The sequence below is a fragment of the Salmo salar genome, chromosome 18 (assembly GCF_965601325.2).
Source record: "Salmo salar chromosome 18, fSalSal1, whole genome shotgun sequence".
Lineage (NCBI taxonomy): Eukaryota > Metazoa > Chordata > Actinopteri > Salmoniformes > Salmonidae > Salmo > Salmo salar.
The window spans coordinates 20,517,761-20,539,516 of record NC_138308.1 but is presented as its reverse complement, the minus strand read 5'-3'; the positions used below and the strand labels follow the sequence as shown (position 1 = coordinate 20,539,516).

At 41.3% G+C, this 21,756-nt stretch overlaps 1 protein-coding gene across 4 annotated transcripts in view; it reads left to right on the top strand.

Annotated features, from left to right (window-relative positions):
• LOC106577006 (phosphatidylcholine:ceramide cholinephosphotransferase 1) overlaps window positions 1–21,756 on the top strand; it is a 48,576-nt gene that overhangs the window by 10,321 nt on the left and 16,499 nt on the right. Inside the window, exon 1 of one of the 4 annotated variants that reach the window (XM_014154638.3) lies at window positions 13,936–14,076. The exons of the other annotated variants lie outside the window; for them this stretch is intronic. The gene's annotated coding sequence lies outside the window, so the exon portion shown is untranslated. Of the gene's footprint in view, window positions 1–13,935; window positions 14,077–21,756 lie in introns of those variants that run through there. 4 annotated transcript variants of the gene reach the window in all.

Below are 21,756 nucleotides of genomic sequence, written 5' to 3'. Positions count from 1 at the left end.
TAAAATCGACAACAGAAAGCAGCCCTGAGGACTTCCAAACTGTGTGCAAATGTCCAGAGAAAGGGAGAGGCTAGAATGAAAATGTGAGGTTTGGTTTCAAAAAGGGGGAATGGCCATGGTGCTGTTCTTATGAAAGCACTTACTATTACCAAAGATACTTCCTACTTTGAGGGATGATATAATGACGAATGTGTAAGGGGTCAGGGCATTATGTCAATGAACACAACAATTAATTGTTTTTTATTGTTGTCAGTATGGCCAGTTCACTTTGCAAAGGAATTTTCATTGCCAAGCCTATCTATGGACAAGCAGATGAGTTCAAAGCAGACAAGACAAGTCTGTGTTTGTGTGCTTGCAGAAACAACAACATTTCTGTATTTTGGATTCGAACTGAAGGCTTCTAGATTTTAGCAAACCAACATTTTCACACAGCTCTTTGACAGAGTTTTTATATCAACTTATTTTGGGAGTTATGGCTTTGCTTACTGAAAGCCTATACATTATTTCTTATGTAGGCTATGAGGTAAATGGGACCCTTCCTACCTCAGTCTGTATGCATACTCTGAACCACATGATGGCAATGACTCTTCACTCTGTTCCTCTCCATGCATAATTAGAAACGCATGAAGTTCTACCAACACTCACATGATATGCCCAAATTTGCCTGGCTAGCAACTGGTCTTGGAGTTCTAGTGCACTTGGATCTATGTTGAAAGAGGATGTATCCCATCTAATGTTTACATCTGACGATCTGAGTCGTATGCACATTTAGGGCATTTCCATGTAAAAGGGCCCATGCGCACCAACATGAAGTTCATTGGAATATGTGAAATTGGGTGTCAAATGAAAACGAATGCCGGGCATACAATACACGACTTTAAAATATCTAACGTCACTGAACCTCTCACATTAAACGACCGTCTTTCCTGTAGTTTTTCGTCTTGCCAACGTAGTGGTGCACACACTAAGCAATGTATCACAGATGGAGGGATTCACACACTACAAGATTCTTCAAATGGTTGTCAGGATTCTCGATACCACACTGTCTCACGAAAATGATGTGATTTAGATTGTTAACGTAACTACAACGAGCTGTGGCTCAAAGCAGCCTCATAAACATTATCAATCAGACGTTCACACTTGCCATACAGAGTTTAAATATCTAGCCAATAAATGTTGAATTGAAAAAGCATTGCTTATGAACTTCAGAACTGTAATAATTTTACACTTTGTACTTGCCTTTAACAAAAGCCAAACGCATACTAGTAGTAGTCATCACTCCTTCTCGAGAGTCTACACATTCTGGGTGATACGATGCAACGTCATCTTGGCTTCTTCTCTGGCGAGCTCTCATTTTGCTATTGCTGATCACTGTTCTCAACTTTTCGTTACACATCTCGAGCTCAAGAACTACAAGAGCATTGCAGATTTTGTCCCGATACATGTTTGAAAATATTGGCACGTCTTGGACAGCTCAAAGACTAGATCTGTAGTCAGATTGCATCGCTGATCCGCTCACGTAAACGTGTGTCAGGGTCAAAATTGTCACCCCTGTTTTTAATACTCTAGCACCCACCCCTTGCGAGGATAATGACTCTAAAATGTCCTGGTAGCCTAGTTGGTGAAGTTCATGATGCTTAAGGTCAACAAAAAACTGAGGAAGATTTTACCAAAACTGTTACCAAACGTTACAGCAGCACAGTTATTCTAGTCTTATTGTAAAATGTTCAGTGGGAATTGTTGAATGGTTTGTTCAACTTTTAAAATCAATGTTTTTTGTTTTGTAACATCAGCATAACCGTTACCATGGAAGTGCCCTTTTCTTTTTGAGACTTGGCTTCTTTTTGATTCTTGGATGACTTAATTCGTTCATTTTGTTGAATGCTTTTTGGTTTTGAAGAACTCCACAACAACAAAGACTTGCATTCAGAAAACGATTCTCACAATTTTATATTTGTATTTAACCAGGTAGGCCAGTTGAGAACAAGTTCTCATTTACAACTGCGACCTGGCCAAGATAAAGCAAAGCAGTGCGACAACAACAGAGTTACACATAAACAAACGTACAGTCAATGACACGAAATAAAATAAAAATCTATGTACAGTGTGTGCAAATGTAGGGAGGTAGGCAATAAATAGGCCCTAGAGGTGAAAATAATGACAATTTAGCATTAATACTGGAGTGATAGATGTGCAAGTAGAGATACTGGGGTGCAAGAGGGTAAGTAATAATACGGCGATGAGGTAGTCGGGTGTGCTATTTACAGATTGGCTGTGTACAGTGATCGGTAAGCTGCTCGGACAGCTGATGCTTAAAGTTAGAGGGAGATATAAGACTCCAGCTTCAGAGATTTTTGCAATTCGTTCCAGTCATTGGCAGCAGAGAAATGGAAGGAAAGGCGGCCAAAGGAAGTGTTGGCTTTGGGGATGACCAGTGAAATATACCTGCTAGAGCGCGAGCTATGGGTGGGTGTTGCTATGGTGACCAGTGATCTGAGATAAGGCGGGGCTTTACCTAGCAAAGACTTATAGATGACCTGGAGCCAGTGAGTTTGGCGACGGATATGTAGTGAGGGCCAGCCAACGAGAGCATACAGGTCGCAGTGGTGGGCAGTATATGGGGCTATGGTGATAAAATGGATGGCACTGTGATAGACTACATCCAGTTTGCTGAGTAGAGTGTTTGGGGCTATTTTGTAAATGACATCGCCGAAGTCAAGGATCGGTAGGATAGTCAGTTTTACGAGGGTATGTTTGGCAACATGAGTGAAGGAGGCTTTGTTGCGAAATGGGAAGCCGATTTCTAGATTTAATTTTGGATTGGAGATGCTTAATGTGAGTCTGGCAGGAGAGTTTAGTCTAACCAGACACCTAGGTATTTGTAGTTGTCCACATATTCTAGGTCAGAACCGTCCAGAGTAGTGATGCTAGTCGGGCGGGAGGGTGCGGGCAGCAATCGGTTGACAAGCATGCACTTAGTTTTACTAGCAATTAAAAGCAGTTGGAGGCCACGGAAGGCGTGTTGTAAGGCGTTGAAGCTCGTTTGGAGGTTTGTTAGCATAGTGTCCAAAGAAGGGCCAGATGTATACAGAATGGTGACGTCTGCGTAGAGGTGGATCAGAGAATCACCAACGGCAAGAGCGACATCATTGATATATACAGAGAAAAGAGTCGGCCCGAGAATTGAACCCTGTGGCACCCCCATAGAGACTGCCAGAGGTTCGGACAACAAGCCCTCCGATTTGACACACTGAACTCTATCTGAGAAGTAGTTGGTGAACCAGACGAGGCAGTCATTTGAGAAGAGAAGGCTATTGAGTCTGCCGATAAGAATGCGGTGATTGACAGAGTCGAAAGCCTTGACCAGGTCGATGAAGACGGCTGCACAGTACTGTCTTTTATCGATGGCGGTTATATCGTTTAGGACCTTGTGCCTGGCTGAGGTGCACGCATGACCAGCTCGGAAACGCATAGTGGAGAAGGTACGGTGGGATTCGAAATGGTCGGTGATCTGTTTATTAACTTGGCTTTCAAAGATTTTACAAAGGCAGGGCAGGATGGATATAGGTCTATACTGTTTGGGTCTAGAGTGTCTCCCCCTTTGAAGAGGGGGATGACCGTGGCAGCTTTCCAATCTTTGGGGATCTCAGACGATATGAAAGAGAGGTACAGCTATTCTCTCCTATTCCAACTAGACCTATTGCCTAATTGCATAGACACGCCAAATGTTTATCATCCGGAGAATGCTCAATGCAGTCCAAATTGCTTCCCCCTCTTCATTATGAGGCTTCACTAAAAATGATCTATTAAAATGGTAAGATAGTCGAGTGACCACACTAACAATGGAAATACAAGTCCTCAAAGATGGAAGGCAGGCGGGAGGATCATGTGGGATCAGGTGGGACCATTCTAGCCAATGAGAGGGCAGATACGTGTGTGAACAACAGGCACAACTCTGATATTAAGTCATTTTTCTTTGTTGCTGAAATGCCACGTGTCTAACTTAGATCAGTGCATTCATAACAACCTAACCGTTTTATTCATATATGTGTGTGTAAGTTAGTTATGTTCTTATTTTTCTGAGTAAATAACTCACGGACACTAGAGAAGCTTAACCAAGTTTATTTCTTCCCAAAGGGTCGTTACAGCTGCATATCAGACAAAGAAATGGCTTCCCCCGTGGTGGTATTCATACCCCACTTTGGGTGGAGTCTCCTCCTCCTCTCTCAACATTGCATCATTCTTGCTAAGCGGGGAACTAAGTGATATGAACCTTCAACGGTTTCTCCCCTTATCAGTACTGTCACATGCAATTGTTTTCCCTGCACTCCGCCCCTCCCAAGCTTCATTATGGCACCCCTCATGTCTCTTATGTTATTAATGTTCCTATACTTCTGAGTATAGCAATGTTCCAAGTTTACCTCAGAATCCAACAATATATATACACAGTACCAGTCAAAAGTGTGGACACCTACTCATTCCAGGGTTTTTCTTTATTTAAAAAATGTTCTACATTTGTAGAATAACAGTGAAGACATCAAAACTATGAAATAGTAGTAACCAAAGAAGTTATACACAAATCTAAATATATTTGAGATTCTTCAAAGTAGTCACCCTTTGCCTTGATGACAGCTTTGCACACTCTTGGCATGTACAAATTACCTCATCTAACCTGTAGCCCCACTCATTGGCTCGGTACCGGTACCCCCTGTATATAGCCTCATTATTGGTATTTTATTGTAACTTTTAATTTTTTTTTACTTTGGTTTATTTCGTAAATAAACTCTATTTTCTTAATTAACTGCATTGTTGGTTAAGGGCTTGGAAGTAAGCATTTCACAGTAAGGTCAACACCTGTTGTATTTGGCGCATGTGACGAATAACATTTGATTTGATAATCTGCTCTCTACCTCCCTACATTTTGAAGAGGGGGGAACCCCCTTTTTGAAACCAGACTTGTTTTGCCTTTGTTTGCATTCTATTCTTTGCTGGGTACAGTGGCAAACCGTGACTATTGCACCTAGGCCTTTAGTGGGGGGGGGGGGGGGGGGGAGAGATCTTCCAAAACTTCAACCTGAAAAATAACAAACATCACGTAAAGGTAGACTCGGCGTGAAGCGAACCCATGCACGTGTGCAGATACTGTGTGAGAGCGAAGTCTTGCATCTCGCTCATTTCAATATCTGTGGTGCTACTCGTGGCAACGTCATTTCGCTGAGTATCTTTAATGCACAAGACATATCTAGCTTTAATGTAGGAGTAGCAATGCTTTTTGATGAAATCATGAATTAATCAAACAGGCCTGAGCCGCGCATCGGGCTGTCACTCAACGCCCAGCATGGAATAATGCCATAAGCAACAACCGCTTAAACAACCTGTGGTAGCCTGTCACTGTCACCAATAGCAATGACACATCAAAGGTGACAGGCTCGTGGTGCTGAAAGGACATCGACTGTGATCTGCGCACTCTGTGTAGGATAACTATTTCTGTAAAACACATGGTTAGCAGTCACACACAGCATACTGATAAAAGCCACCCATTTAAAATAGGCCCCCAATAACAAAAACGCAACAATTTTAAGCATTTCCAAATCAAAATGTACAACTATTACTTCCATTGCAAACAGATTTTTAACACGTTCCGTACACAAATGTTTCACACGCGTTATTTTCAAAGAGATTAATTTGATACTTCTTGTTGAAAGTTAATCTTGAAGGTTGTTAACAAATTTGCAAAAACATCCTCCTTGATAACACTTGTGGCTGCAGCTGCTATAAACTACAACAAAAGGTAGCTAGAGACCAGGATTATTCAGTCTTTTCTTGCCCAGGGAACCTGTAAATGAGATATCTATTTAATCCATTTTAAATTCAGGCTGTAACTCCACAAAATGTGGAAAGAGTCAGGGAGTGTGAATACTTTCTGAAGGTACTGTTTTTAGTAAACATATTAACATGCACCATTAAATGAATGTATTCATCGAAACAGGCCCCGATGTTGGAAAGCAGGAAACAACTACTGCATGTGTAAATTGCTTTGGAATAATGTTGCTCTTGACTCAGTTTCAATTGAAAAGGGGAATTGGCCTACTATAGGTGTTTCCACATACTCACTTCCTCCATATTAATACAATGTTCTTCAATCTCTTATCTTCTCTCTAGGTCAACATATAGGCTTTTTGTCTTTAGGTTTTGTGCGTATGCTGAACTATACTGTAAAACAGGTTTTTATGCTGTCCTGTGTGTGTGGACCTGACATGGTCATAATTTAATCATGAATTCACAGGTGGTTTCCTCATTAACGGGTGGCACCTGCGAGCATTTGTTATTGTGCTTTTCAGCTCTGCTCTTCAGAGTATTCAAGGCAAACGGACTCATTAGGGGTGTGCTCACTAGGAACAAAATGGAAGCAAACGGAACTAAAGTGGGAGGGACCTACCTGAACTGTTTTCCTTCTGTGCAAAATGTTTTGCTACAGTACGGAACTAATGAGTACACCCCATGTCTCATCCTGACCAGGTGACCGTATTCACGTACAAATGTGTTGTGGTAATTATTTGCCTGATAGGCTTTAATACAGGCTTATCACTGCTGAAGCATAGCTTTGTTCTGTGTTGATCCCTGGTACTTGGTTGAGAACCTAATCGGTTTGCATAGATGGGTTAGCTGACAACCTCACAATGATCATGCTTCAGTGGTGCAGAAGTCCGTGAGATGTTGTGATTCTGGATAGCCAATTAGCTACCAACAATGACAAGAAACTGCCATGTGGGGAATCTTGAGTGACTCTTTCAGCTAGTTTCATCTTGTTCTTGATACCATGTCTTGTTTTTGAGGTGTTTTGACTGATTTCATGTCAATGAAATGCTTATGCTAATATGGTAAATTATCTAGCTAGCTAACCAACAGCTGTAACAATGTATTTCAGACAAGTGCTCATTGGGCAAATGTATTTGTTTTCAATAAATATTGGAGATGAAATGTACACTGAACAAAAATATAAACGCAACAATTTCAAAGATTTTCCTGAGTTACAGTTCATATAAGGAAATCAGTCAATTTAAATAAATTCATTAGGCCGTAATCTATGGATTTCACATGACTGGGAATACAGATATACAGTATCTCACAAAAGTGAGTACACCCCTCACATTTTTGTAAATATTTGAGTATATATTTTCATGTGACAACACTGAAGAAATGACACTTTGCTACAATGTAAAGTAGTGAGTGTACAGCTTGTATAACAGTGTAAATTTGCTGTCCCCTCAAAATAACTCAACACACAGCCATTAATGTCTAAACCGCTGGCAACAAAAGTGAGTACACCCCTAAGTGAAAATATCCAAATTGGGCCCAATTAGCCATTTTCCCTCCCCGGTGTCATGTGACTCATTAGTGTTACAAGGTCTCAGGTGTGAATGGGGAGCAGGTGTGTTAAATTTGGTGTCATCGCTCTCACACGCCCTCATATTGACTGGTCACTGGAAGTTCAACATGGCACCTCATGGCAAAGAACTCTCTGAGGATCTGAAAAAAAGAATTGTTGCTCTACATAAAGACGGCCTGGGCTATAAGAAGATTGCCAAGACCCTGAAACTGAGCTGCAGCATGGTGGCCAAGACCATACAGCGGTTTAACAGGACAGGTTCCACTCAGAACAGGCCTCGCCATGGTCGACCAAAGAAGTTGAGTGCACGTGCTCAGCGTCATATCCAGAGGTTGTCTTTGGGAAATAGACGTATGATTGCTGCAGAGGTTGAAGGGGTGGGGGGTCAGCCTGTCAGTGCTCAGACCATACGCCGCACACTGCATCAAATTGGTCTGCATGGCTGTCGTCCCAGAAGGAACCCTCTTCTAAAGATGATGCACAAGAAAGCCCGCAAACAGTTTGCTGAAGACAAGCAGACTAAGGACATGGATTACTGGAACCATGTCCTGTGGTCTGATGAGACCAAGATAAACGTATTTGGTTCAGATGGTGTCAAGCGTGTGTGGTGGCAACCAGGTGAGGAGTTCAAAGACAAGTGTGTCTTGCCTACAGTCAAGCATGGTGGTGGGAGTGTCATGGTCTGGGGCTGCATGAGTGCTGCCGGCACTGGGGAGCTACAGTTCATTGAGGGAACCATGAATGCGAACATGTACTGTGACATACTGAAGCAGAGCATGATCCCCTCCCTTCGGAGACTGGGCCGCAGGGCAGTATTCCAACATGATAACGACCCCAAACACACCTTCCAAGACGACCACTGCCTTGCTAAAGAAGCCGAGGGTAAAGGTGATGGACTGGCCAAGCATGTCTCCAGACCTAAACCCTATTGAGCATCAGTGGGGCATCCTTAAACGTAAGGTGGAGGAGTGCCAGGTCTCTAACATCCACCAGCTCCGTGATGTCGTCATGGAGGAGTGGAAGAGGACTCGTGGCAACCTGTGAAGCTCTGGTGAACTCCATGCCCAAGAGAGTTAAGGCAGTGCTGGAAAATGATGGTGGCCACACAAAATATTGACACTTCGGGCCCAATTTGGATATTTTCACTTAGGGGTGTACTCACTTCTGTTGCCAGCGGTTTAGACATTAATGGCTGTGTGTTGTGTTATTTTGAGGGGACAGCAAATTTACACTGTTATACAAGCTGTACACTCACTACTTTACATTGTAGCAAAGTGTCATTTCTTCAGTGTTGTCACATGAAAAGATACACTCAAATATTTACAAAAATGTGAGGGGTGTACTCACTTTTGTGAGATACTGTACATCTGTTGGTCTGAGATACCTTAAAACAAAAAAAGTAGCGGCATGGATCAGAAAAACAGTCAGTATCTAGTGTGACCACCATTTGCCTCATGCAGTGCGACACATCTCCTTCACATAGAGTTGATCAGGCTGTTGATTGTGGCCTGTGGAATGTTGTCCCACTCCTCTTCATTGTCTGTGTGAAGTTGCTGAATATTGGCGGGAACTGGAACACGATGTTGTACATGTCGATCCAGAGCATCCCAGACATGCTCAATGGGTGACATGTCTGGTGAGTATGCAGGCCATGGAAGAACTGGGACATTTTCAGCTTCCAGGAATTGTGTATTGATCCTTGCGACATGGGGCTGTGCATTATCATGCTGAAACGTGATGGCGGCAGACGAATGGCACGACAATGGGCCTCAGGATCTCGTCACGGTATTTTTCTGCATTGAAATTGCTATCTTTGAAATGCAATTGTGTTCATTGTTCGTAGCTTATGCCTGCCAAAACCATAACTCCACCTCCACCATGGGGCACTCTGTTCACAACGTTGATATTAGCAAACCACAACGACCTACCATCTGCCCGGTACAGTTGAAACTGGGATTCATTCGTGAAGAGCACACTTCTCCAGCGTGCCATGCAATTGGCCATCGAAGGTGAGCATTTGTCTACTGAAGTCGTTTACGATGCCGAACTGCTGTCAGGTCAAGACCCTGGTGAGGACAACGAGCATGCAGATGAGCTTCCCAGAGACTGTTTCTGACAGTTTGTGCAGATATTCTTTGATTGTCCAAACCCTCAGTTTGATCAAGACGATCCCGCAGGCGAAGAAGCCAGATGTGGAGGTTCTGGGCTGGCGTGGTTACACATGGTCTGCGGTTGTGAGGATAGTTGGACATACTGCCAAATTCTCTAAAATGACGTTGGTAGAGAAATGAACATTCCATTCTCTGGCAACAGCTCTGGTGGACATTCCTGCAGTCAGCATGCCAATTGCACGCTCCCTCAACTTGAGACATCTGTGGCATTTTAGAGTGACCTTTTTATTGTCCACAGCACAAGGTGCACCTGTGTCATGATCATGCTGTTTTATCAGCTTCTTGATATGCCAAACCTGTCAGGTGGATGGATTGTCTTGGCAAAGGAGAGATGCTCATTAACAGGGATGTAAAGAAATTTGAGAGATCTACGCTTTTTGTGCATATGGACATTTTCGGGAATCTTTTATTTCAGCTCGTGAAACATGGGACCAAAACTTTACATGTTGCCTTTTTATATTTTTATTCAGTGTAGTTCACATGTTGTCAACAATCTAAGCCAACCCTGTCTGTTTTGTCCCATAGTTCCACACGTGTTAGGTTGGTTGTTAAGAAACAAAACCATCTATACCATCTACTATTTGGGATTTTAGTCCTTGGCTTTCACCAAGGGATAGCAGCTGAATTGTCCATATAGTGTCAAGCCATACATTGATCTCCATGTGCCAATGAGTTGGCTATGATTAGTGATTGGGGGGGGAAATCGATAGTTACATATCGGAATATTATTTTTTACAATGTATCGTTTTCACAATCGCAATATTATTTTTGCTCTAGTTAGCTATACCGGCACCAAGACTCCAGTATTTTTCCTTCATAGCTCGTTCTTCATCTTTTTATAGGGAGCCAATTTGTTTTCAGCACTTATAACCATGTCTGAACAAAACTCGTTTTCTCATGGCTCTCTTGTCCCTTTGCAGCAGACATGTTTGAGCAATTTGTTTGGAACATCGAATCGCAATAAAATCACAGTATCGAATCGCAATACATAGAATTGTGAGAATTGCAATACACACCGTATCGGCACCTAAGTATCGTCATAATATCGTATCGTAAGGTCCCTGGCAATTCCCAGCCCTAGCTAAGATGTGACCACCCAGCCACTAATTTCTCTTTCAAGTTAAGCAACTACTGAAAGAAAAAATACTGTAGCAGAGACTGTTTTATAGATTCTGTCTCACATCTACCATCGCTGCTGCTGGGGGAAATATGTTTATAGATCGTATTTGGGTGAAGGGAAGTTGTAGGCTATTCAATACATTTGACAGTCAGATTTGCATGAAACCAACCAAACAGGGTCAAGGGTTGGTATTTTCCTCGAATCTTATCTCTTTAGTGGTGAGTTCTGAGCCTGTTTATCTGCGAAGATTGAAGGTGTGATATTCCTCTGTGACATCAGCAAATACTCTTTCCCGGAGGCCAGCGTGTTACCTCTGCTATCTGTAGTCAGACACCATGACACAAAACACAGATTCGTGACTTGCTGTTCCGAACCCACTGTCTTCAGCTATTAAGCCTGGCAGATTGATTAAAGCACTGACGGTTCTTCCACCACTGCTTTCTGATCTCATTAGGCCATTACATCATTCATTATCGCATGTGGAAATTTCAAAAGGTTGAAGATGAACACTTCAATGTCAGTGTCCAGAGATGTTTTTTCCCCTGGTACTAAGGGAGGAAGGTTGAACTGAAGTCAAGGAGAGAGAGAAATCGCATGAAAAAGACCCTATTGATAGGGCTGGAAGCTGTTAAAAAACAGTGGAAAATTGGCCAATTCAACTGTCGCAAGCTGTGCTTGTGGAAGATGGTTAGTTAATACCACAACAGAGAAATGCTAACTAACACAAAGTATTGCTCCAATGAACTGTTCTAAATTTGATGCTGGCTTCTAATTTGAGGAAAAAGCTTTTACTAACTAAAACTACTCTAGTCTTTTGGCAAACTGACCTTAGACTGGCAAATTGTACCTCTGAAAGGTCAAGGTACTTTCAGTTATCTTAGTGGATTCATTACTTCCTACAGAAGGCCCAAAGACACGTGCATTGTTTTCAGAATCCTGTAATTGACCTTAATTGCCAATTTCCCCTCAGAAACAGGATAAATGCAATCATACAGCAGATCAATTGCTCTGCAGTGGATGCAGATTTGATTTGATTGCTTATTCTCATTTGTATTGAAAACCTCAGATAATTTGACTGTATATGGGTTGTCATCTATCTTGTTTGAGTTTGTCAAAAGTACCAATGGCCTTGTGCATTATCATGAAAGGAAGCTTACTTATTTTAATGACTTACTATTTTGCAGCCAAGATGGAAACTTGTTCAGTGTTCCCTTTCCTACAAAGTAGGCTATTTTATTTATTTCCTAGAAGACTAAAAAGCTATACCCCTATCAGGCCCGTATAGTATGATTGTACAAACTTTCATATATCCTCTTCTTTGAAGGCTCGGTCTTTTCAGGTATTCTATTGTGAAATTTTGACAATTGAGGGTTTGCTGAAAGACTAAAGAGAGACCTTATTGCACGTCTCAGTCACTGTTCCCATACATCGTGCTTGTAGACTTGCCTACATGCCTGAGACTAACTCAATGACTTTACTGGCTACTGAATGCTATGTAGAACTTAGATCATGAGGCTACAGTACCAATATTTCAAATGTTAATCTAATTTTGATTAATCAACTGCACATACTGTACAGAAACAATAAAAACAATTAATGCAGGTTACTGCAAACATTTTTGAATGTTCATTTAGCGTAATATTGAATGAGGTACATTTGAGTTAATGTAGGAGGTGCTAATGATGTGAGCCTCAACCACTTGTCAAATAAGTGACAGTGTGGTTGATTCATCAATGTGTGAAAATGCTGTCAGTGTCAGAGTTTCCAACAAGTATGTCTAAAAGTTTGTTTTAAGAGGTGTCCTGACCATACAGCATTTAAAGAATCTGGATGTACTGTAGGCCAAAATATTTAGCCAACAGTAGTGCAAACCTCACAGTAAAGTGAAACCTGCATTGCTGATGCTAAGAATGTAATCTCTAAACTCCTACTCATTCCAAGCACCTCCTCTGCCAATCAAGTTGTCCAAAAATGTAACCGATCCCCAACATAGGCCGCTTTAGCTGGTTGCTCTTGCTCCACGGTACTGGAGAACCTTCACATAAAAAAAACCCTGAACAAAGAGACTTTGTCTCTGCTTCTATAAGTAGCTTCTGTGTTCTATGAGACTGCAGGTGTTGTCTAAAGCCTTCAAGGCAGTTTCACACTCAGGCCTACTACATACAAACGAGTAGGCCTATACCAGAATAGAATTGGGAAAACAGTCTATTATAGTAATATGAAAAGTATTCCAACACATCAGAACACTCAACCTCATGGAAGGCCCCAGGAAGCCTAGTTCATGTTTGCTATAACAAGTATTACGTGTGTGTGTGTGTCTGTCTGTCTGAACTTCCTCTACCCAACAGTGTTAAACTGCAGCTGCTTGCTGTTAATTTTCACCCTGGTATCGCCAACTGGCCAAGCATGTTGGGTAAAATGCATTCTATGTGGCTTTGTGGGGCAGGTAGTAGGCTAGGTGATACAGGTGAGAGAATAGTGTTCACACGTTTTATTCACCATTGTTCTCAGAAGGTAACGTTCCGTAATGGAAGATTACTGTTTCAAATAAAGCATTGTCCCAGAAAAGCGAAAACACCCAGAGGGAAGGAGGAGGGGAAAGCAAACAAAAGGTTGGCCTGAATATGTTTCCATGACTATAATGTCATTTTGACATTCTTACTTGTAATGTTGGTTGTGGTGGCTTATGTTGATTCAACATGTTCAAACAAATATACTTTAGGCATAGAAAGAGGAAACATGGTACGCTCACCGTTGAAATGTGCTCTATATGCAAACAGACTGTCTATATAATGTATCTATATGGCACAAATAAGCCTAGCTTATTGGTTCAAGTTCAGTTACCTGACTAACATTTTAAGTTCCTTCCTTTGTGTGTTTGAGTCGTGGTGATAAGACTGTGTGGCCTAGGTGAGACGTTAAAACAATTAGTTCTATAACAGGAGCTGACCTGTTTTCAAATCCCCATGAGCCCTCCCCAGTGTGTTTTCTACTATGTGTATCCAGCTCCCTGCGCTATGTTTACTGTGCACTTTATCTGATTCTGGATGCCTGTTTCCACCACTTGACAGTGTGTCCTTTCAACAAAAAATATGAAATTTTCCAATGATATCCATTGTGCTTAAAGGATGAATAAGGTAAATGGATGGAGATCAGATCTTTTTGTGTTTTGCATTTTGCGGACACACGCTAGCTCAGAATGGGTGGGGTTCAGGGACTCCGTTCAAGCCAGAGAGCGATAGACAGAGAGACCAAGAGGGAAGGAGGAGGAGTCTGAGAAAGAGAGAGCCTTGTTCAGAGGAACCGCTGCAGAGCTGTTCTTTCTCTCTCAGAGCCACATGTGTTTTGTGATTAGAGCAGGTGAAGAATGAAGAGGAGGCACAGGGGAGATATGGGTAAGTCCTATGGCACAGGTGTTTATGCTTACATAATTATTTCTATCTCCGTCCGGGAACTTTGGAACCTGGAGGAATGAATGTGACTCTTCAACATTCCAACCAATGTTATTATAGTTTATAGATTTTTTTCCCCTTGAAATTCAGTTTAGTTTTAGTTAGGTTTAAGATCTGATTCACTTGTTTTTAGTGTTAGGGACCGAAAGTAGCCTGTGAGAAGACATTTATGTATAGTGTTTAGATTTTTGGGGATGTAAGTTTTTGCCACTGTGGGGCAGTAATGCACAAGTTGATGGGCCAGGTCATAGGTTAGGTTCTTTTTCAAGGGGAGCTGAACGCACCGATTCCATGTGTTTTTCTGCTTCTCATTAAGAAAAATTATATTTGGGTCTTGGAGCTGTGGTTAGATGTGGGTGTGTTATGTTCGCTATATCGTACCCTGGCAATTAATGTTTGTCCCTCCTTGAGTCACCACATCCACAACATAGCCACTACCACTTTCTCAAAATAGTCAGAATTAATCTAAGATAAACCAATAAATCTGTAATTTATTTTGATGTTTTGCAGTGGACATGTTAGTCGTACAATTTTACATCTATCTAAGGTGTTTGGTGCAGTATTTCTGAAGTAAAAAGACGTGCATGGATAACCTAGTCAGTGCACTGCAGACAGTACTGAGTCCGCTTCTGCAGCCTGTGCTTAGAACTGATTTCTGAGAACAACTTTATTGGCAAGCTGTCAACCTATTGTAAATATAGCACAAGCAACACGCTGTTTCAGTGCACACAATCACTAGCTAGCTAGCTAAGTTCCATCTGTTTGTCAATGAAACTACCTAGTGGTTGCTAGCAGGCACATTGAGCAGGCAGGCCGATCAATATATAATATATGTCTATGCGACAATGAGACAGAAGGAGGAAGTGAATAGAATGATATGATTATCAGTCAAATTAACACATTTATAAAATATTGATTACTATGTACGGTGCCTTCAGAAAGTATTCAAACCCCTGGACTTATTCCACATTTTGTTGTTACATCCTGGAACCAAACATCTAAAATTTGGACTTGTCAGACCAAAAGACATCTTTCCACCGGTCTAATGTCCATTGTTTGTGTTTCTTGGCCCAAACAAGTCTCTTGCTTGGGCCAAGAAACAGTGGTTTTTCAGCTAGTTTTTCCTAGCCACCGTGCTTCTACACCTGCATTGCTTGCTGTTTCGGGTTTTAGGCTGTGTTTCTGTACAGCACTTTGAGATATCAGCTGATGTAAGAAGGGCTATATAAATACATTCGATTTGATTCTTCTTATTGGTGTCCTTTAGTAGTGGTTTCTTTGCAGTAATTTGACCATGAAGGCCTGATTCACACAGTCTCCTCTGAACAGTTGATGTTGAGATGTGTTTGTTACTTGAACTCTGTGAAGCATTTATTTGGGCTGCAATTTCTGAGGCTGGTAACTCTAATGCAGCAGAGGTATCTCTGGGTCTTCCGTTCCCGTGGCGGTCCTCTTGAGAGCCAGTTGCATCATAGTGTTTGGTTTTTGCGACTGCACTTGAAGACACTTTAAAAGTTCTTGACATTTTTCGGATTGACTAACCTTCATGTCTTAAAGTAATGATGGACTGTCATTTCTTTTTGCTTAATTGAGCTGTTATTGCCATAATATGGACTTGATATTTTACCAAATAGGGTTGTCTTCTATATACCACCCCTACCTTCTCACAACACTGATTGGCTCAAACGCATTAAGAAGGAAAGAAATTCCACAAATTAACTTTTAACAAGGCACACCTGGTAATTGAAATGCATTCCAGGTGACTACCTCATGACGCTGACAAACTTTTGACTGGTTGTGTGTGCTTTTTTTTGTACAGTGTACTGTTAATTTGTCAAAGATAAGTTTCTGTATAGTTTTAGTTTTTCAAACGGGTTTGTGAATTGTTTTATTTCAGTTTACGAATGTCTTTCATTAGTAGTTTCAGTTTACTATAACCTTGCTTCCAACAACATGTTTGTCAGCGAGACTGTCTATCGTTTCTTTGTCAACCAGAGTCTGAGGAAAGTTTATATTGACAACAATCTGTAGCTCTATATTTTTGCTGTGTCTATTTGGCCTGAATTGGTTAGTCTCATCCCTGAAACATATGCTTTAGCATTGTGAATGAGTCACTCTGCTACTGGTGCCCTGCGTTTGTGTACTTGGCATGCTTTGGGGGGAAAGGTTAAACTCTGGTCACAGACACAGCCTTTTGCTTTTCTGCCTCGTTAGTTACTCAGTGGCGTAAAGAACTTACGTAAAAATACTTGAAAGTACTTAAGTTGTTTTTTGTGGTATCTGTACTTTTATATTTCTGACAACTTTTTACTTCACTACATTCCTAAAGACCTATGTACTTTTTACTCCATACATTTCCCTGACACCCAAAAGTACTTGTTACATTTTGAATGCTTAGCTGGACATGAAAATCATCCAAGAAAACATCCCTTGTCGTCCCTACTGCCTATGATCTGTCAGACTCCCTAAACACAAATGCTTCGTTTGTAAATTATTTGTTGGAGTGTGCCCCTGGCTATCCGTAAAAATTGTAATAAAATACAAAATTGTGCCGTCTGGTTTGTGTGAATATAAGCAATTTTGAAATAATTTATACTTAAGTATATTTAAAACCAAATACTTTTAGACTTTTACTCGGGTAGTATTTTACTGGGTGACTTTCACTTTTACTTGAGTCATTTTCTATTAAGGTATCTTTACTTTCACTCAAGTATGACAACTGAGTACTTTTTCCACCACTGTCGTTACTCTTCCATTTCACGGCCAAACCTCGAAGGGAAGAATTTACAGCATGAAGCAGTATGGTTGGACTATGTATCATTGATGCGTTTTCCACTTCATTTTGTGATCCAAGTAATTTTTTCCAGCATCAGAAATGTCAGCGATCTGTCTGGTTTCTGGCCACTAGTTTTATTTATGAGGGGCTGTAGGCCTAAAAACATCCTTGATTTTAAAAAGCTCATGTTATTTTCATATATATAATGTATCTAGGGCCGGGACAATACCAGCATCACGATACTTGTTAGTATTGTGGCAAGGAAACAAAACATGAAGCCCTAATGTTGGAAACGAACATTATATTGTCATCCCGAGTAATATTGATTTATTTTCCATGCTATTGCACACACAATTTGACATACAGCTTGTTTTTAAAGGACCAAAGAGTTTGGTCTGCTTCGTGTTTTCATGGAAAAAATATACTAGAATCGTCACAACCCTAGTTCTATCTGCCATGACTTTTCATTATTGTCTGTAAGCGCGCACACAAAGCTGTGTCAGATGGTTGAGTAAGAACATACATGATTCTTCTAACACAGTTTGGTGTTCACTGTTTGTATGAGTCGGGCAGCAGGTGCTGTTATTTAGGCTGTTGCGTCACTGTGAATGCCGAGCATCAGCTACAACCCTATTAAGTAAACAGATTTACACAGCCCTATGAGAAGTTCAGTTACTTTGTGCTACATATTTTTTACATTTTAGTAATTTAGCAGACACTCTTATCCAGAGCGACTTACAGTAGTGAGTGCATACATTTTTCCCTGCTGGAATCGAACTCACAACCCTGGCAGTGCAAGCGCCCTGCTATAATACCAACAGAGCTACACGGGACTATTAGATTGCTGATGTTTTGCAAGCTGTTGGAGTGATGAAATTACAGTTTCCTTTATGCCTCTCCTGCAGCTATGCACAACTATAGACATGGCATATCAACTCGCCATTGGAATTACAGTGGCATGAAGTACTCCTGAATCTTCAAAGTCAACTGTCGAGTTAATTTCCAACTCTTTGTTCACTACACGAAAGGTGTTGTTTTTAAGTGTTCTGTGTTCATTGCTCCCGTGATACTTCTGTTCCGAAGTTGGTTGAACAGCAGTAAACTGACCACCACTACCTGTAAACATACTCTCTCTCCGTAGACAGTAAATTGCTAAATAAACTGTGTCCTGTTGGTCAATGCAGTGCTTGTAAACATTGTGCAAAGTTGTCTGTGTATTTACTCATCATGACAATGCTAGGCCTTGCCTTATAACAGGTAGGTAGCCTAGTGGTTAGAGCGTTGGACTTATAACCAAAAGGTTGCAAGATCAAATCCCTGAGTTGACAAGGTAAAAATCTGTCGCTCTGCCCCTGAACAAGGCAATTAACCCACTGTTCCTAGGCCGTCGTTGAAAATAAGAATTTGTTCTTAACTGACTTGCCTAGTTAAATAAAGGTTCAAAAAAATACTCACACATTGGGACAATGCTTTATTTGAAACAGTAGTCTCTCATTACGGAACGTTACCTTCTGAGAACGATGGTGAATAAAATGCGTGAACACCATTCTCTCACCTGTATCACTTGGTCTACTACCTGACCCACAAACCCAAATAAAATGAGCTATGCAAATATTTACTCAACATGGTTGGCCAGTAGACAGCATGCAGCTGCAGTTGAATACCGTTGGGTAGAGGGTTCACACTCAGACACATGGTGAAGTTAGAAAGCACAGGGACATCATCATTGAGTATTATAGTAGAAGGACATGAATGCAGCGTATTTTCTCTGGTCGCACAGAAAAGCAGTTAATGCGGGTGTTCTCATGGTTTCCATAGACCAGTCTAGGGGACATGGGAGGGGTTTAAGAGGAACTAAACTATGTTATGAATTTGGTGAGATTCTTTTAACGTGTGAAATGTTTCTGAAAGTGATTTAGCCAGTGATTTTTACATTTTTTATATATGTATTTTTATTTTTTTCATCCATGCAAACTCGTAACTAGTTATTCCTTTGTTCAGGTGAAGGGTGACTTTGCTCATCCTCACATGTTGTCATATGTTTGCATCTTACATTTAAGGCTGCCTTACCCCATGTTTTAGTATGCTTCCCCAAGGGTCCATTACATCCAGTGGTGGAAAAAGTACCCAATTGTCATACTTGAGTAAAAGTAAAGAGACCTTTTTTTTAATAGAGAATAACTAAAGTAAAAGTGAGTCACCCAGTAAAATACTGGAGTAAAAGTATTTGGTTTTAAATATACTTAAGTATCAAAAGTAAATGTAATTGCTAAAATATACTTAAGTATTGAAAGTAAAAGTATAAATCATTTCAAATTCCCTATATTAAGCACCTTGTTTTTAACTACGGATAACCTGGGGCACACTCCAACACATATACATGATTTACAAACAAAGAATTTGTGTTTAGTTCGCAGTAGGGATGACCAGGGATGTTCTCTTGATACGTGTGTGAATTGGAGCATTTTCCTATCATGCTAGCCATTAAAATAGTAACGGGAACTTTTGAGTGTCAGGGAAAATATATGGAGTTGAAAGTACATAATTGTCTTTAGGAATGTAGTGAACTAAATGCTGTCAAAAATGTAAGTAAAGTTAAGTACAGATACCCCCAAAAACGACTTAAGTAGTACTTTAAAGTATTTTTACTTAAGTACTTTACACCACTGATTACAGCTCTTGTCCCCATGCAGTGACATTTAATTTGAATGTTGGTTATCCTTCCACAATGGCAGAAATGTCAAGTTATGTATCACTAGATTTGATTTATTACCTGATTTAAGGGTATACTGTGCATCTTTCATACGGTCTGGATGCCTTATATGGAATACTGTACAACAAAAGGAGTCTCTATTGAAAAATGCCCACGTCAGGGGAGATACCTATTTAGGCAATCACTAGCTGCTGGGCTGCTCAGTCCTGCCCCTGGGGGTCTGACGTACTGTTGTCACTCTGGCCTTGCTCTAACACACCTGAAACCAATAATGAATGTTTAACTAAGATCCTAAAGCTGAGTGGGGTGTGTTGGGTTGGGGCACTGGACCCCTAGGGGCAGGATGGGACGATCCAGCTATATTGTGTGCAAGTAAAAATAGCTCTACACTACTATTAGGCCTATGATATGAATGACAGACAGTGCCCTCTGTAATTATTGGGACTGTGAAGAATTGTTTCTTCTTTTGGTGCTATACTCCAAAAGTTTGGATTTGAAATCAAACAAGGACTATGAGGTTAAAGTTGGTCCCACATTCATAGCACGCAATAACTACATCAAGCTTGTGACTACAAATTTGTTGGATGTATTTGCTGTTTGTTTTGGTTGTGTTTCAGATTATTTTGTGCCCAATAGAAATGAATGGTAGATAATGTTTTGTGTTTTGGAATCACTTTTATTGTAAATAATAATATAATGTTTCCAAACACTTCTACATTAATGTGGACGCTACCATGATTACGGATCATCCTGAATGAATCGTGAATAATGATGAGTGAGAAAGTTACAGATGCAGTAATATCATACCCACCATTACAAGGGCCGGGGGTGTATGCCTTAATGAGTCGTGGTGTGATCATAACAACATACAGGAACTCAAGTCCTTTTGTTCACCTGACCTAGAATTCCTCACAATCAAATGCTGACCGCATTATCTACCAACCCCCCCCCCCCCCCCCCCCCCCCAAGAAGACACCTCGACGGCCCTGAAAGAACTTCATTGGACTCAGTGTAAACTGGAAACCACATATCCTGAGGCTGCATTTATTGTAGCTGGGGATTTTAACAAGGCTAATCTGAAAACAAGGCTCCCTAAATTTTATCAGAAAAATTCTGGATCATTGTTACTGTAACCTCCAACGCATACAAAGCCCTCCCTCGCCCTCCTTTCGGTAAATCTGACCACGACTCCATTTTGTTGCACCCAGCCTATAGACAGAAACTAAAACAGGAATCGCCCGTGCTCAGGTCTGTTCAACGCTGGTCCGACCAATCTGATTCCACGCTTCAAGATTGCTTCGATCACGTGGACTGGGATATGTTACGGATAGCGTCGAACAACAACATTGATGTATATGCTGATTCGGTGAGCGAGTTTATTAGCAAGTGCATCGGTGGTGATGTACCCACGGCGACAATTAAAACCTTCCCCAACCAGAAACCGTGGATTGATGGCAGCATTCGCTCAAAACTGAAAGCGGGAACCACTGCTTTTAATCAGGGCAAGGCGACCGGAAACATGACCGAATACATACAGTGTAGCTATTCCCTCTGCAAGGCAATCAAACAAGCTAAGCGTCAGTATAGAGACAAAGTAGAGTCGCAATTTAACGGCTCAGACACGAGAGGTATGTGGCAGGGTCTACAGTCAATCACGGACTACAAAAAGAAAACCAGCCCCATCGCGGACCCAGATGTCTTGCTCCCAGACAAACTAAACAACTTCTTTGCTCGCCTTGAGGACAATACAGTGCCACTGACACGACCCGCTACCAAAACCTGTGGACTCTCTTTCACCGCAGCCAATGTGCGTAAAACATTTAAACGTGTTAACCCTCGCAAGGCTGCCGACCCAGACGGCATCCCTAGCCACGTCCTCAGAGCATGCGCAGACCAGCTGGCTGGTGTGTTTACTGACATATTCAATCAATCCCTATCCCAGTCTGCTGTTCCCACATGCTTCAAGAAGGCCACCATTGTTCCTATTCCTGACTGAGCTAAACGACTATCGCCCCGTTGCACTCACTTCCGTCATCATGAAGTGCTTTGAGAGACTAGTCAAGGATCATATCACCTCCACCCTCCCTGACACCCTAGACTCACTCCAATTTGCTTACCGCCCCAATAGGTCCAC